This window comes from Trichosurus vulpecula, chromosome 6, assembly GCF_011100635.1.
Source record: "Trichosurus vulpecula isolate mTriVul1 chromosome 6, mTriVul1.pri, whole genome shotgun sequence".
Taxonomy (NCBI): domain Eukaryota; kingdom Metazoa; phylum Chordata; class Mammalia; order Diprotodontia; family Phalangeridae; genus Trichosurus; species Trichosurus vulpecula.
In genome coordinates, this window is record NC_050578.1 from 238,178,553 (window position 1) to 238,195,580 (window position 17,028).

The window sequence follows — 17,028 nt, forward strand, 5'->3', positions numbered from 1 at the left end:
CTCGCAGCCCAATTAGCAAGTGTCTTTGGGAAGGCAGAAAAAGACAGAATTAAGGCACAAGTAGAAGGGATTGGCCTTGGCAAAGGAGAAGGGTCTCCTCCTTATCAGAAACTGGGGGAAAGAGGAAAGGGTTGAAGAATGCACCAAAGGGTTTAGAGGTGAGGGTAATGGGAAACAAGAGAGTTCATGTAGAAAGGCCTCAATTTTTTTTCACTAAAGTGTGATTGTTATCTGAAAGAGATAGAAGGAGGAGGTTTAAGAACCCTGAAGAAGTTACTCATACACATACACACACACAGTAGCTATAGTGGAGCCATAGTGCATAGAACACTGGGCCTGAAGTCAAGAAGACTCATTTTCCTGAGTTCAAATCCAGCCTCAGACACTTACTAGATGTGTAACCCTGGGCAAGTCACTTAACCATGTTTACCTCAGTGTCTTATCTGCAAAATGAGCTAGAGAAGGAAATGGTAAACCATTCCAGTATCGTTGCCAAGATATGCCAAAATGGGGTCACAAAGAGTAGGATACAACTGAACAACAACAACTATATGTGTGTCTGTGTGTGTATATTTGTGTACCTGTGTGTATTATTTCATTTAAAAGTTATCTTTATTTCCAAATATATCCTTTCATTTCTTCTCCACTCTGAAGAGACATCTTTTGTATCAAAGAACAAAAAAGGAGGAAAAGTTTAAAAAAAAAGTTCTACAAAACTAGCCAACATATCAACTAAGTCTGAAAGTATATGTACTGCTCCACACCTGTATTTTCTCACCTTATCTTTGGGGCCAAGTTTGGTCATTTATAATAAGATAGCATTCAGTTTCTTTCTTTTTCCCTTTTTTCCTCCCCTAGAGCAACCTACTTGACCCATCCCAGTCATGAATTGACCTGGCAGTCAAGACACTGTATTCTGCAAGTAATGGAATAACTAAATTGGCTAAAGCAAATCTGGAAATGAACTTGGTGGGGTAACATTTAGAGCAACTAATTTAAGAGTAAACCCGCTCTTCCCATATACCAAGGGATAGAAGAGAGTTTGTTGTCCATTTGGACTAGTGTGTGTGTGTGTGCGTGCGTGCGTGTGTGTGTGTGTGTGTGTGTTATATGTATATATATATATATATGATGTGTACATATATATCTGCTATAGCTATTTTCTCAGTAAATATTCCTTTGTAAAAATTAATGTTAATTAGTCAAATATTAGGGAGATATTAATTGGTAATTATTACTGGGGGAACATACTGGCCAAAGGAGCATGAGCAGTCATACTAGAACCGCCCCTCATAGTTACTTCTAAAATACTGAGTGAGGGGAGAAGCAGGAGCTGAGCTCTGGGGACTCAAGCCATTCATCCAAGTGTGAGTGGGTGAGCCTCTGCACTACAAATGGAAAGAAATACTTTAAAAGAACTGCCAGCTGGACTGTCTCACAAAATACCAAAGACTTCAGTGTTTAGCTCATGGTCAATGGCAGCTACAGAAAGATTTTGAGCAAGAGTACCATGACCTCAGTAGAACATAAGAAAGCTTGTAGAATCCCACAGTCTCAAAGGTAGAACAGGACTCACAAGACATTTCATCCGAATGACGTGGCACCCGATCAAGAATTCCATTCATTCTATCCCCAACGAGAGGTCATCTGGTCTCTGCTCGAAGATTTCTACTAAGGAGAAACCCTGACTAGACTGAAAGGGGAGGTGGGAGATTGTGTATTGGTTCCCTCACTGTTTTCTAGCAGTTATTGTGGGTAATAAATGTATCCTGGTCAGGAGGGATGTGACAGGGTGCCATGAACTCAGCCTGCTTACCTACACTCACCTTGTCTGAAAATTTCCAGTGTTTACCATCATCTATGTGGATATACTCATCAACTGAATGAATAAGTTAGGAACCCAATACACGGACTTGTAGTTAAAGGAGAACCAAAAGATAGACTGTGCACTACATTAGTCTATATCTGATACCAAGAAAAACTTGGGATGGTTCCTAGCATCTTGGATCCCCCCCCAGGGCAATGGAGCTTTCACAGGAGACATGGACAAGAATCATGCACGTAGCCTGGAGTTGTGATGTGCACCTTTACACATACATCATTGAGGTCTCAGGTCCAAGAAAATATTGCTAGGTCACTTCTGTTTCTTTCCTTGCCTACTTCAGGTACCACTTCATAATTTAAAAACTACAAACCATTGATAGATTAATCTTTTCCAACTTAATCATTTAAAGAAAAGCCTTACTGAGTTCACCAACACAGGGAGCTGTGTGTTTGGGAATTTTTGTTGTAGGCCTATAAAGCAGAAATAATATAAGAAAGTTAATATCTGAAAGCATATATAAACATTTACTTTCTGGCTAGGGGCCAAGTTTCAGCAGAATATAAATTTTTATGGACACTCTAATAAACTTATGCCACTTCAGGGCAAACTTAAACCAAACTGTAATGGAAACACTGACATAGTCCAGAAAATGCTTTAATTTGCTGGGCACAATATTGTAAACATTCAGCAGGTTGGAAGGGCTGGAATGAGTTGAATCAACTGTGAGGTTTCATTTCTGTTTCAACCTATCCTCTCTTTCTTTACTGGTTCAGAAGATGAGGTGGCCTTCTGCCTTGGCAAGACTGATTTTGCCACCTGTGCCAGTGAGCCTCCCCTCCTTCTCCCTCTTTTCTTTTGGTCTCTCTCCATCTCTCTGACCCCCATGGCTCTTCTTATACCAAATTTGCATTGATTTTAATTCTCTATGCCAGCAAAATAATACATCCAGTCCAAATCCCTGAATCACACATGAGTCAACTGAAGGTCAGAGTTTAAATGACCCAAGAAGTACATAGTGTAGTCAGGGTTTATCAAAGGATCAGCATTCCTGAGCTGGAAGGGACCTCAGGGGCCACATGGCCCAATTGGGGAGCCCCATTCCCACTGTACTCTGCTTTAAAACAAACACAAGGACAGGTCAACTTTCTGCTCTTTAGAAATATTTGCGATGAGGGGGGCAGAGCCAAGATGGCAGCTGGAAAGCAGGGACCAGCCTGAGCTCCCTGCCGAGCCCCTCCAAAAACCTATAAAAAATGGCTCTGAACCAATTCTAGAACGGCAGAACCCACAGAACAGCAGAAGGAAGCAGGGCTCCAGCCCAGGACAGCCTGGATGGTCTCTGGGTGAGGTCTATCCCACACGGAGCTGGGAGCTGGGAACGGAGTGGAGCAGAGCTCAGCCTGAGCGACTTGGACCATCCAGACCAGAAGCCGGGCGGAGGGGGCCCTAGCGCCCTGATTCAGTGAGCTGCGGCAGTTACGAGACTTCTCAACCCACAAACACCAAAGACTGCTGAGAAGGTTAGTGGGAAAAGCTGCGGGAGTGGAAGGAGTTCGCGGTTCGGCTTCCAGCCCCGGGGGCAGCGGAGGTGGGGCAGCTACGGCTGCTGCTGCTTCCGGCTCCAGGCCCACCTGGTGGGAGGAATTAAGTGGCGGATCAGAGCAGGGGTACACAGCCTGCAGAAGATCTGAGCCCAGTTCGGGTTGGGGGTCCTTGGGGAAGGTGCTGGTGCGGCAGAGCTGGCACCTCCCCCCCAAACGTGGAACATAGAACTCTGTAGTCTACAAGCAGTCATACCCCACTGAAAAACTCAAAGGTTAAGTTAGTTGGCTGGGATTATGGCCAGGCAGCGAAAACGCACCGAGATTCAGTCTCAGACTCTGCATTCTTTCTTTGCTGACAAGGAAGACCAAAACATACAGACAGAAGAAATTAATAAAGAGCCTACAACAGAAACCTCCAAGAAAAACATGAACTGGTCCCAGGCCATGGAAGAGCTCAAAAAGGATTTGGAAAAGCAAGTTAGAGAAGTAGAGGAAAAATTGGGAAGAGAAATGAGAAGGATGCGAGAAAACCATGAAAAACAAGTCAATGACTTGCTAAAGGAGACCCAAAAAAAATACTGAAAAATACACTGAAGAAAACAACACCTTAAAAAACAGATTAACTCAAATGGCAAAAGAGCTCCAAAAAGCCAATGAGGAGAAGAATACCTTGAAAGGCAGAATTAGCCAAATGGAAAAGGAGGTCCAAAAGACCACTGAAGAAAATACTACTTTAAAAATTAGATTGGAGCAAGTGGAAGCTAGTGACTTTATGAGAAACCAGGATATTATAAAACAGAACCAAAGGAATGAAAAAATGGAAGACAATGTGAAATATCTCCTTGGAAAAACCTCTGACCTGGAAAATAGATCCAGGAGAGATAATTTAAAAATTATTGGACTACCTGAAAGCCATGATCAAAAAAAGAGCCTAGATATCATCTTTCAAGAAATTATGAAGGAGAACTGCCCTGATATTCTAGAGCCACGGGGCAAAATAGAAATTGAAAGAATCCATCGATCGCCTCCTCAAATAGATCCCCAAAAGAAATCTCCTAGGAATATTGTCGCCAAATTCCAGAGCTCCCAGATTAAGGAGAAAATACTGCAAGCAGCCAGAAAGAAACAATTTGAGTATTGTGGAAACCCAATCAGAATAACCCAGGATCTGGCCGCTTCTACATTAAGAGATCGAAGGGCTTGGAATGCATTATTCCGGAGGTCAATGGAGCTAGGATTAAAACCTCGAATCACCTACCCAGCAAAACTGAGTATCATGCTCCAAGGCAAAATATGGATTTTCAATAAAATAGAGGACTTTCAAGCTTTCTCAGTGAAAAGACCAGAGCTGAATAGAAAATTTGACTTTCAAACATAAGAATCAAGAGAAGCATGAAAAGAGACTCTGGAATATACCTGTGAACCTTGGAGGACCTCAAGCTACTGTTTAGAAAGGCCCCAGCTCTCCCTTCCCCTCAGCAGACAGGTGGATAAAAAGAAGTGAAATTATCTGTGCCCTCCTCCTTTTATGTTTTGGCCCTGCCATAGACATTTTGATTTCCTCCAGAGAAATTGCCTTTTCTCTCACTTTGGGAATCATTTCCCTCGGAGCTGACAATGACAACCCTAATCCTTTTTCTCCTCTTCCCTGACACCTCAAGCACCCTTGGCCTCAGCAAGTGGGAGGATAACTCTCTAGTTAAACTGGGAAACTCATTATGCCTGGGGTGGGCATGGGGAGGAGTCCAAGTTTGTTGGGTATGCTACTCACTCCCTCAGGGCAACGCTCATCTCCCATCACTGGCCTTCTTTACAGCAGTCCCACTTCCGAACATGACTTCCTCAGAGATTTTTGCCACCCCATTTATGCTGGCCACTCCTCTGTGGACTACTCCCTCCATCTTGACACCTTGCTTCTTTACAGGGGAATATTCCCTTACCTGGAAGACAACCTCTGTGGCCACTGGACAGGTTAATACCCCTGTTGAGGGAGGACTTGTAAAGGTTTCTGCTGGTCTTTTGACCTGTACCACCTGTGTTGATATGACTAGTGATAAATGTCTCTGGAACTTCACTTCAGCCAGCTGTACCAATTGTGCTGAGCGAGCAGTTCCCACTTGTACCTCTGACTGCATACCTCCCCCACTCTCCTATTAGGCTCCCCCTTTTTAAAGCTTTACTTCTAAGTTAATTCACAATGCCACAGCTTCTTCCAGTTATAACACTCTTATTGATCTCTTAAAGACACACCTCTTACCTGGGAGCTTAATGTGCAACCATTCTGACCTTTGGGGCATCTATACACAGAGCCTTTTATGAACTGGTCCCATCTGCACCCTCAAAGGCTATACCTTCCTTTGTGGTATTGGCGGATCAAGTGGCAAAGATTCTGAGGAAGAGGTGAAGTGAAGTGCCACCACATGGTGAGACCTCAGAACTACTTAGCCACTCAATGCTTAACACCTTACGAGGACTTTGCGGTGGGCACCCTCTGGTTTTTAGCACCCCTTTCTCCATTTTCAATGCCACATAGCCCAGGGTCTCTAGCTTAAAAAGGGGGAAAGCATGGATTCTGGGGAAATGTCCTCTGGTTCCTTAAAAAGGGAGCAGAGTATCTCATGTCCTGTTATGGTCATCTACAACATGAACTCATTTTCTCTAACCTTCCAGACACCATTCATCAACTGGCAAACAAGGCAGCTTATGGTCTCTGGGAAATCCAACAATCTTCGCATTCCCTAGCAAAGGTGGTCCTAGGTAACAGAATAGTCCTAGACTATCTGCTTGCCTCCAGTGGGGCCGTATGTGCTCTAGCAAACACCTCTTGCTCTATGTACATCAACAACTCTGGGCAGGTAGAAATCCATGCTGAACATGTTTTGGAAAAGGCTAGTTGGATGCAAGAATTCCATGATAACCTCACTGCCCCCCAAATCATCTTCTTCATGGAAATCCTGGCTCCTTTCTCTACTAGCTTCCATACTTATTCCCCACCTGATCATATTCCTTTAATGCCTGTTTGGTCTTTGTTTGCTTAACCTCCTTGCCAGTTTTTTCTCCTCCATGCTCCAGGCCATTAGCTTCTAGATGACTGCCCAGGCTGTATGCCAACCCCTGACCAGGTCCAAGGTCTCTAACCTACTGGACCTGGCATCAGCCAGATTCCAAAGTCTGACCCCTTGAATGGGACCCAGCAAGGGAGGGTCCCTTGCCAGCAGGAAGCATTTTCAGAAGATGAGACCTTTGCCCCTTACCTCAAAAGATTTGGGGTCTCATTTGTTTGAGGGGGAAATGATGGGGTAATGGGACTTGGACCCCAAAAAGGAAAAGACCATGTGTTTGAAAGCAGCCCAGTCCCTAGTATTTCTCCTGAGGCATCAGGCCCGTCCCAGCCCATCTAGATACTCAGTAGTTCTTTCAATGATCCTTTCACTATGGTCCTTTGTCCCAGCCCAGACCACTTAACTTCTTTCACTGTTTGTACCTGGGCCTTCCAGGCTGTTTACCACTCCTTAATCCCATTGAAATCTTCTCAGTATTTTTTTATATCAGTCCCATCCTCATCAAATTCACAGATTCATTTAGAATCTAGCCTGCTTCTATTGGTGATACAAATAAACCTTGCTATTTTGACTGAAAAAAAAAATAAATATTTGCGATGAGAGAAAAATCAACATGAAAGTGTGTTTTCATGTCACAACACCATATACAACTCCTTCCCAGTCAGCCAGACAGTCTAGATGCAAGGACTTAACGTCACTCAGTGCCCATATTATTGCTGTATCATGGAAAAGACCGGGCACTGCCTGGCTCCTTTTCTAATGACTTCATAGGAAGAAGAGTCATTGACATTTACAGAGCACTTTAGAGGCAAATGGCTTCATATGAGTATATTAAATCTAGGTCCTGATTAGTGTAAATAATGAATCCTGATTCTCTGAATTCATAACACACTTTTCCACTGGACTGGAACCAATGATCACATTTTATATAATTATAACTATATAATGCAAATTCAAATATCTGTGACCAATTCATGGGGATTCATTATTCACACTGGTGTCTAGTTCTTTAAATCTCTTAAAGCACTTACTAGCTATGGAACCTTGGAGAAGTCTCTCTCTGCCTCAGCTTCTTCAACTGCAAAAGGCACCCATGTCATAGAGTTGTTGGGAGAATAAAATAATATTTGTAAATATTATCTTAAAGTGCCTTATACTTAATAACTACTTAATAAACGCCTGTTCCTTTCCCTTCTTCTTAGGTGATTAGTTGGTGTCCATCATTCTCAAAGAGGACCAAAATGGCACCACCATGTTGGAGTCAAGTAACCATGTGCCCAACTGTGGCTGATCAGACCAATACAGGTTCAGAATGCTCAACCACAGGTTGGGCACAAACGGTCTCTTTGAACATTTGGGGTGGAGATGTCTCTAAATTTGCACATCTCAAGTTCCTTTTGAGCTACTGCAATTCTGCTTCACTCATAGAGCACAACACCTTCTTTGATACCGGCACACCATGCTGGGCAGTCCTTTGCCAGTGTTTCCCATGTCATGCAATCAATCCCAAAGTTCTTCAGAGAAACCTTGAGAATGCCCTTGAATCTATTCTTCTGACCACCATGTGAGTGCCTTCCTTGCATGAGTTCTCCATTAATTACTCTTTTAGGCAAACTTACATTTGGCATTCAGACAATGAGGCCAGCCCATCAGAGTTGCACTCTCTGCAGTGGACTTTGAATGCTTGGCACATTTTGTTCCAAAAAGCACCTCAGTGTCCAGCACCTTACCCTGCCAGCCCAATGAAGTAGGTAGTACAGATGTCTCCATTTTACAGATGAGCAAACTCTGGCTCGGGGATATTGAGTGTCTTACCTAGGGTCACACAGCTAACAATAGCAGAGGTGAGGCCATGAATCTGGAATCAAATCCAGCATACTTTTTTCTATCCCATAATCTGTGTAGGTCTAATAAGTAACAATAGCAATAAGGCTTCTGTGCTGTGAAATACTACTGAGGTGAAAACCAATTTTTTCCAAATCCTTCAGCACTGGCCCCTGTACAAGTCAGAGTTAGAGGAAAATTCTGCTATTCCCCAAGCACCCATCCACCTCATGTATATGAAAAATATAAGCATATGAGCAGAGATTAATTTGAACCTTCACCAAAGGGTTTATTTCCTGAAGCTTCCAAGAGACTTCCCTTAGTACAGATGAATTCGATTTTTTAAAAATATTTTTAAAGTATTGAAACTCTTTCAATACAATTGGCTTCCTTTGTAATCCTGTGTATTTTACTTTATACATTTAGAAAACGTTCTTCTGAGAAGACATTCATAGGGGTTTATGAGACTGCCAAAAGGAAATCCATGACAGAGAAAGACTATGAAACCCAAACTTGAAAGATCAGTAGATTGAAACTCTTTGAGGACAAATATAGTGCAAAGTGCACAGAAACCTAGAGTCTAAGAAAGTTGCCTAGAGCAGAGGTAGCAAAATCTGAGCAAGCTGCATGAACCCCAACGTCCCTGAGTTCAGCAGAACCAGATTAAAAGCATCATTGGAAAATGCTTAACAAGACAAATAAAAATACAATACAACACAGATTATGTTCATTTGTAGTTTGCTTAGGCAATTTGGAGCGTGGACCATTTCTGAGTCTGATGCCCCTGGCCTAGATGACAGGGTCAAACAACCAGGATGTGTCAGAGGTGAGACTTGGGCCCAGGTCATCCTGGTTTCAAGGTTGGTATTCCTTCCACTATGCCAGCTGCTTGTAAGGGAAAAGAAAGAAAAACAGCAGTGGGGGGTGATAGAAGGGGTTGGAAGCTATAGACATGGGATATACACAATCGACCTTAGCCACTGAGTGAGGTCTGAAGCTTTCTGAAATTGGCAGGCATTTGTCTAGGGAAAAAAAAAACTCAAAGGCTTCAAAAGGAGTCTGTCCAGCTTCCAGTGAAACTAGGGCCTGTTTGAAAGATTGAGAAAAGGGAGGGTCAGTGGGGTAGGAACCCAAAATGTTTGCATGGGCAGATCCCAAGTCTCATGAAGAGCTGCAGGTGCTGGGAGCTGTAACGTCTGAAAACAGATACTTTTAGAGCTCACTTAACCAAATTGAGGAGATGATTCTGCTAACTCCCAAGAGAAGGTTATTTCATAATCTCCATGAGGCTTCCCCTGGCTGCCCCACAGGCTGTGTGAGTAATGGGACTTTTATGGGTCACCCTTTGATTACTGCAAAGAGTTGGAAAAGAGAACGTGTCAGAGGGGTAGTTTTATTGCCCATACTCCATGTCAGTCTTAGATTGGATTATGCAATTAGCTCCAAGTCTCCCTCCATTTCACAATGCTTTTCACATGGTGCTACGTGGAATGATCTTGGCTATTTTCTATTTATTTATTTTTTTTAACAAGCACATACTTGGTACATTCTCTGACTCCCATCCATAAACAAGGATGTTATTCTGGGAGCTGGGGTGCTATCCCTCCCTGTGCTGGGTGAGGCTTGAGAAGAATTCCAGTAGATAAATTATGAAACATTACAATCAATGTTTATGTCTATCCCAACATGCCAATTTTCTGTTTGAAAAAGTGGGCACCTCTCTGAAGTGTGACACTTTTCATGAGGCTAATGATGTTTGACATGAACCGGTGTTTTAAAATAAAATGATAGCTTAGAATCATTCACAGGCAGTCTATGTCATTTCCTGGAGGAAACTTCAGACAAAGAGAACTAATTCCTTCTCCACAGCTGGCCCTGGGCAGAATCGTGAAGGGAGCAAAGCAGGGATTTCTCTATTTATCTTTCAATGTTTCTCTCTTTGTTATTGGAGTCTTCCTTCTCCTCTTTCCTTTCACTTTAGATGACTGATTTCCCAAGAAAGTCCCCTGTTTTTCTAGGACTCTCCATGGGATAAGCCAGTCATGACTTGGAGTCAGGAGGACCAGCGTTCAAATCAGACCTCTAACACTTACTAGCTGTGTGACCCTAGGCAAGTCACTGGACCAAGGCACAGATTTCAATAAGAGGGTAGACAACTTCTAAGATCTCTTTCAACTCTAATTTCACAACTCAATAGAATACCAAGCTTTGTTTGGAACTGGTCTACCACCCAAGGAATTAAGGAATAATTCCCCTGAGACTGCCAGCCCAATCCCAGATTCTTGTCTCCAAGAGACAGCCTGGCATAGCAGATGGAGCTTTTGACATAGAACTGAGAAGCCCTTTATTATCTATTTAAACGGAATACCAAGTTGTACACAATAGATTTGCAGCTTCACATACAATCATCTTTTTTTCTATTCTACTATGTTATAAACATGCTTATTTTATTTCTTAAGTTCAGAATAAAATAAATAAAATTAAAAAAAGAAATCCTAGATTCAAATCCCATCTCTGACATTTAACAATTGTACCCTGTAGTCCTACTAAGCCTCAGTTTCTCATCTCTAAAATTGGGAAGATGATACCTGTATACTGACCCCAACAGGTTGTTGTGGTGTGAACGCAATAATACAGGGTGTCCCAAAAGTTTTAGTGCGATAACTTAGAACTACACCAAGACTTTTGGGATGCTCCATAGACATAAAATGCTATATGAATGCCAGTTATCACTGTTGTTATTCCAAGAGTGACATTAATTTCATGACTTTTATCCATTCATTTGGAGCAGAAATCTATTGACACAAAGGGAGGTAAAAGGTAAATCAGGTAGACAGCTAAACCACAATGTTCCAGTAGCTTGGCCCATCTTAATAAGTAAATATGGCTTTTCTGTTCCCACCTGCTTTACCTGAGTAGACTATTTCCCTTAATTCCTAGCCTTTGAGGGAAACAAAATCCATTCTAGGTGGGTTCTGGTGCAAGTCCAAATTCACATAACAATTTCTCTCTCCAATCTGTACTCATTCTTCCTTCCCTTGGAGAATGTGGAGGAAGGAAGGAAGGAAGGAAGGAAGGAAGGAAGGAAGGAAGGAAGGAAGGAAGGAAGGAAGGAAGGAAGGGAGGGAGGGAGGAAGGAAGGAAGGAAGGGAGGGAGGGAGGAAGGAAGGAAGGAAGGGAGGAAGGAAAGAAAGAAGGAAGGGAGGGAGGGAGGAAGGAAGGAAAGAAGGAAGGAAGGGGGGAAGGAAGGAAGGAAGACCCCAAGGGTCTTCTCCCAGTTTGATTTTTTTCCTTTTTTTCTAATTAAAGGGGTCATCCCTTGATTCACTTCTTAAAGAGGTCTGTTCACTGAATGGGCTTTACCTCACTCTAAGTGAGTACCTGAAAAGGCCTCAGCCTAAAAGGGCCGGGGTCTCCTACTGCATCCTGGGCCATCTCCAGTCATCCTGATGAATATCTGGTCACTGGATCCAGATGGCTGCGGAGGAGAAAGTAAGGCTAGTGACCTTGCACAGCTCTCCCTTACTCAAATCAAAGTCAACTGCAAGTCATGTCATCATTTCCCTGACGCCTTCAAAAAAGAAGGACAAACACAATAACAATGTGTATAGCATGTCTTAAATCAGGGGTGGGGAACCTGCAGCCTTAAGGCCACATATGGCCTTCTAAATCCTTAAGTGAGGCCCTTTGACAATAATAGGCCTTAAGGCCCCAGGTTCCCCACCCCTGTCTTAAGTGCTTCTCTCTCCTCTGGCTGGTGCTGAGTTCTATCAGCTAGTTTCTCCTATGGTCTTTTTCATCCCTTCATCTTTCAGGTTTCCTTACATCAAATTATATTTTCCCTGGCTCTGAATATTCCAGTTTTTTGCTTCTGATAGGACCCATTACCTAATCTACCTAAAGCCATTACCTAAATGTGAATATTCTAGAACAGTAACCCTAAACTGGTATAGGGTTTACACCTTTATAGCTGGAATAAACATCAGATTAATAACAGCCTAGTAAAACAAAAGAATTAGGATGTGTTAGCATATACTTTCATTTACCCAACAGCTATGATCTCAGACTTTAACCTCCCAACCCAAGCCACCTCCCCAAGCAGAGATGGGATGGTGTGGGTGTTGCTGGAATGGTGGCAGACCCACTTGACCAGTCACAGAAGTAAACACGGACAAATAACATGACCCCATGGAAATGGCTAGATTTGGACTGAGAGTACATGGATTCTGATCTCTCTTAAGACTTACTACCTACGTGACCTAAGGCAAATCATTTAATATTCCTGAGCCTTGTTTTCCCCATGATTATAAAAGAGTTAGACCAGATAACCTCTAAAGTTTCCCTCCAGCTCTAAATTTCATTGTTACTGAGTCATTTTTCAGTCATGTCCAACTCTTTGTGATCTCATTGGGGTTTTTCTTGGCAGAGATCCAGAAGTGGCTTGCTCTTTCCTTCTCCAGTTCATTTTACCAATGAGGAAACCGAGTAAAACAGAGTTAAGTGACTTTCCCAGGGTCACACAGCTTGTAAGTGTCTGAGTCCAGATTTGAACTCAGGGAGATGAATTTTCCTGACTTCAGGCTGGGCACTCTATCCACTGCACCACCAATCTGCCCAAGAGTTCTAAATCCATGATCCCATCACCCTATTATCTGCACAGTATGTAAATCACTCCACCCCGTCACAGGAACTCAGCCAATACAACTTCAGATCTGGCTCACACACACTATGCCCCAGTGAATCCAGAAGTGACTCAGCTTTGCATTAGATTGCTCCTTGAGAGCAGGGGCTGTCTTTTTTTTAAATAGTATTTTATTTTTTCCAACATGAAAAGACAATTTTTAACATTCATTTTTTATAAAATTTTAAGCTCCAAATTTTTTCCTTCTTTCCCTAAGTTGGTAAGCAATTTGATAAAGGTTATATATGTCCAATCAAGAAAAACCTATTAGGAACTTTTTTTTACATTTTTTGTAGGGTCAATAAATATTTACTAAGCACCTACTATGCGTCAGTTACTGTGCTAAATACTGGGGATACAAAGAAAGGTAAAAGACAGTCCTTATTCTCAAGGAGCTCAGAGTCTAATATTGCAGATTGAAGCAATCACAGCCATCATTTAGATTCTGCCAAAACCTAAAAATGTGCCTCTTGGCCCCTAGAGTTTTGGGAAAGGGAAGCAAATGAAGGAGACAAGTAGGCTGGCTTTATCCCAACCATCATGCTCCTCTCTCCAACTTAACCTTCAAAAGTTCTCCTACGTCCCTCTCATCTGAAGTCCATTCCCTGTGCCCCTGGTTGCAAACCAGGCCAATGAAATGTATTCCAAGACATCAGAAGTGCTGACAGGATCATAAGATTATAAGTAGAAAGCTGGGAGAGAGCTTGCCAACCATATAATCTAATCTCCTTGATTTACAGATGAGGCTGAAGGAGGTTGAGTGATCTGCTCAAGGTTACACAGTGAGCTGGAGAAGGAAATGGCCAACCAGTCCAGTATCTTTGCCAAGAAAACCCTAAATGGGGTCATGAAGAGTTGGACGCAACTGAAACAACTCAATAACAACACAGTGTGGTAGATAATTAATAATGACTGAGGAAACCTCCAAGCTATACCATTTATTAGCAAAACAGGCATAATAAGTAGAATCAGTGGAATCCCCAGTCAGTCGAACACCCCTGAATACAGAGTGAAACAGATTTTTACATATTAACAATAATTAATCAAATAAGACCAATTAGTTAAAAGAAAACAATTAACAGGCTACAAGCCAGGATACAAAATTAGGTAATATGATTTCTAATTGGAGGAAAGATTAAAGGGGCTTTCCAAGTCGGGAAGGGGAAGAATGAATTTCAGTTGAGTAGGAAAAGGGGCAAATAGGTTTGGGGGGGTCTTTCTTTTCCCAGAAATGAAAGACACTGATTAACTGCATCCATTTGCAATTATGAAGCAACAAATGGCTTATACCACCTAGATTCCGATGGAAGATTTGCAGAACAACAACCAGATGTAGGATAATATACATGGCAGCACAAGATAAAGTCAGTATTCATGAGATAGAATCTGATTGGTTCTCTCAATTCCCACATCACATCTACTCCATTTTGTACTGGTCTTCATTTCATCAACAGATAGTAAGGGTCAGAAGTATAAGAGACACATAACAAGCAACAGTATTTATGTTAACGTTGCTTGTGTCTAATCCAAATAGGGATATGCCTAAAATGCATATAGAATTGGAGAAAGGGGTGCTCCTGATCCTGACTTCTAACAATTTGGCCCCCTTAAAGCAGTTAGGTGGCACAATGGATAGATTGCTAAACCAAGAATCAGACAGACCTGAGCTTAAATCTGGTCTTAGATGCTTGCTAGCTCTGTGACCTTAGGCAAGTCACTTTGATTTCTGTTTGCCTGTTTCCTGAACTGTAAAATTAGGGTAATAACACCTTCCTCCCAGGCTTATTATCAGGATCAAATAAGATAATATTTGTAAAGTGCTTAAAATAGCACCTGGCATAAAGTAGGCACTATATAAATGCTAGCTATTATTATTATTAAGAAGTGTGGCCAGTATCAGAAAACTTCCCACAAAAGGCAAGCCTCTTTTTATTCCCCCAACCACCCACCTCTATCACCTTTGAAATCCATCTCTACCTCTTCTCATTCTCTACTAGTCTCAGCTATAATTTGGACCTGATTGACTCCAATCCTGCCTACAGTATTACCTTCCTTCCTGCCTAGAGTATTACCAGCACTCTGACCCAATTACATGGTCATGAGCTTAACCATTTGTTTCTAGACTGTGGACTGAGGAATTTATCAAAATAATATGATCCTCACATCCACCCAGCACACATCATTTGTATGAATTGTAGATTTGATCCTCAAGTTGTCCTTGTAGCCACCCCATGTTTTATATCTTACATAGTCAATGATAATCTAGGGGAGTTATAGGCTATACAATCTGACTTGTAACTAGCACCAGAAGGAGCCAAGGTAGCATGCCCAACAGGAAGCACTGGCCATGGAGGACCAGGTCTATCTATCTTCCTGTAACTGCTGCACTGCAAAATGTTCCTAGAAGTTGTTATATAGATTGAATCGTAGCTTCCCTTCCTCATCATTCAGGTGGTGAATGCTGTGGTCTTTTAAATATGAGAGAAATGATTATTAATAACTAATGATTGGAGGAGATTCAGAGTCCCCCATTTTTTCTATTTTCAAGACCTCAGTCTCTGAATGTTGACCTAAACTTCTCCTCTATCTGACCCAACTCAACCTTACAAGGAATCTCTAGGTCTTAGGTAAATTCTACTCAATCAAGCTTGGGTAGAGGCAGACTATTTTCTGTCTAGATTTTTTTCTTTTGTCTAGATTGCCCAAGGCTGGGAGTGATCTGAGTATAGGAATAGTCCTTCTATCCAAAAGTGACATGATATCACTCTCAGTCCATCACTGGAGTAAACCTACTTCTCTTTGTAAAGTCCACTCTAATTAAACTGTTAATCATTTAGAATGGATTGCTGTTTGATTGAATACCTGTTGCACAAAGGCATATAAACCTAAAAAAGCAGTCATTTGCTCTTTTGGATGGAATGAGAGGATAAGAAGCTTTTTCTGTTGATCATCTGCTGGCTGTGACTGATAAAATTGATTATAATATACCCCAAAACTTTGTCTCTTGAAATGATTTTAACTGCCACAGTTTACTTTAGCCTCCTTGATCCATAGCCACTAGACATTCCATCAGTCTTTGTTATAATGAGCTCACCTCAGTCTTGAACTATGCCTGAGGAATCCTTGCCCACCATTAGTAAACAAGGATGGGCAAGAACCCATTCTTCTGGAGAAGCTGGGATCCCAAGAAGTGCTACCCCCAGAATCTAGTAGAGAAAATGTGGAAGCTAATACCAGCAAATCAAACAGAGGTTACCAGGATCTGGAAGGCATTTTTGGAGGAGAGATGCTCTAACATCATTATCTTAATGCTTGAGCCAGAAGGGAGCAAGGCTGGCCTTCCAGTTTGTGGCCATGTGGGTGAGTCATAGAAAGGAAAAGCAGGAAATGCGCATCATTTTCACAAAGGAAGAAATCCTCAAAGGAGAAGACTGCTTCAAACTTCCATTTCACTGAAGGAAAGATGCCTGAGGAGACAGATGTGGATACTCAGGGAACCAATTGAGAAATTCGCATTTTAAAAAGAGATCTGTATATGTATCCATGTATACTCATCTACATATGAGTTTGCATGCTTACATACTCATGTACATGAATATATCATATGTGACTATACATGAATACATTCATGTATAGGAGTATATATGGATATTATATATGTGTATTATTATAATTACATGATAATATTATATAATATAATTATAATGTAATATACACACACATATACATGAAGCAATGTATACAACAGAGTTACGTGGCCAGGAAAATACAGTCAGAATCACTAAGATCCAGAATGAAAGGAGACTGACAATGATTTCTGAAGAGGAAGCAGAACAGAACAGAGAAGCAGCCAAGGTTTGTTGGAGGCAAGATCATGATCAAAGAACAGACCAGACCGTTACTAAGAGTCAATGCGATGATAACAATGATGGTGAGAAAGTAAAAGCCTGAGCTTTTATGTTGGGTGCTCACCCTTCCAAGGAGAAGGACCTTTGACTCAAGAAGGACAGAACAAATGAATTAGCATCTAAATAAGAAAATGTTTAGAGGGCCTCGTTCGTTACCTTAATTCAGGTCACCAGAAGCCCATCC

At 41.8% G+C, this 17,028-nt stretch overlaps 1 long non-coding RNA gene across 1 annotated transcript in view; it reads right to left on the reverse strand.

Moving 5' to 3' along the window:
* Positions 1 to 5,604, reverse strand: part of LOC118853661 — a 51,242-nt gene extending 45,638 nt beyond the window's left edge. The window contains exon 1 of the long non-coding RNA XR_005010683.1: positions 5,310 to 5,604. This is a non-coding gene — a long non-coding RNA (uncharacterized LOC118853661). The remainder of the gene's footprint in view (positions 1 to 5,309) is intronic.
* Between the last annotated feature and the right edge of the window lie 11,424 nt (positions 5,605 to 17,028).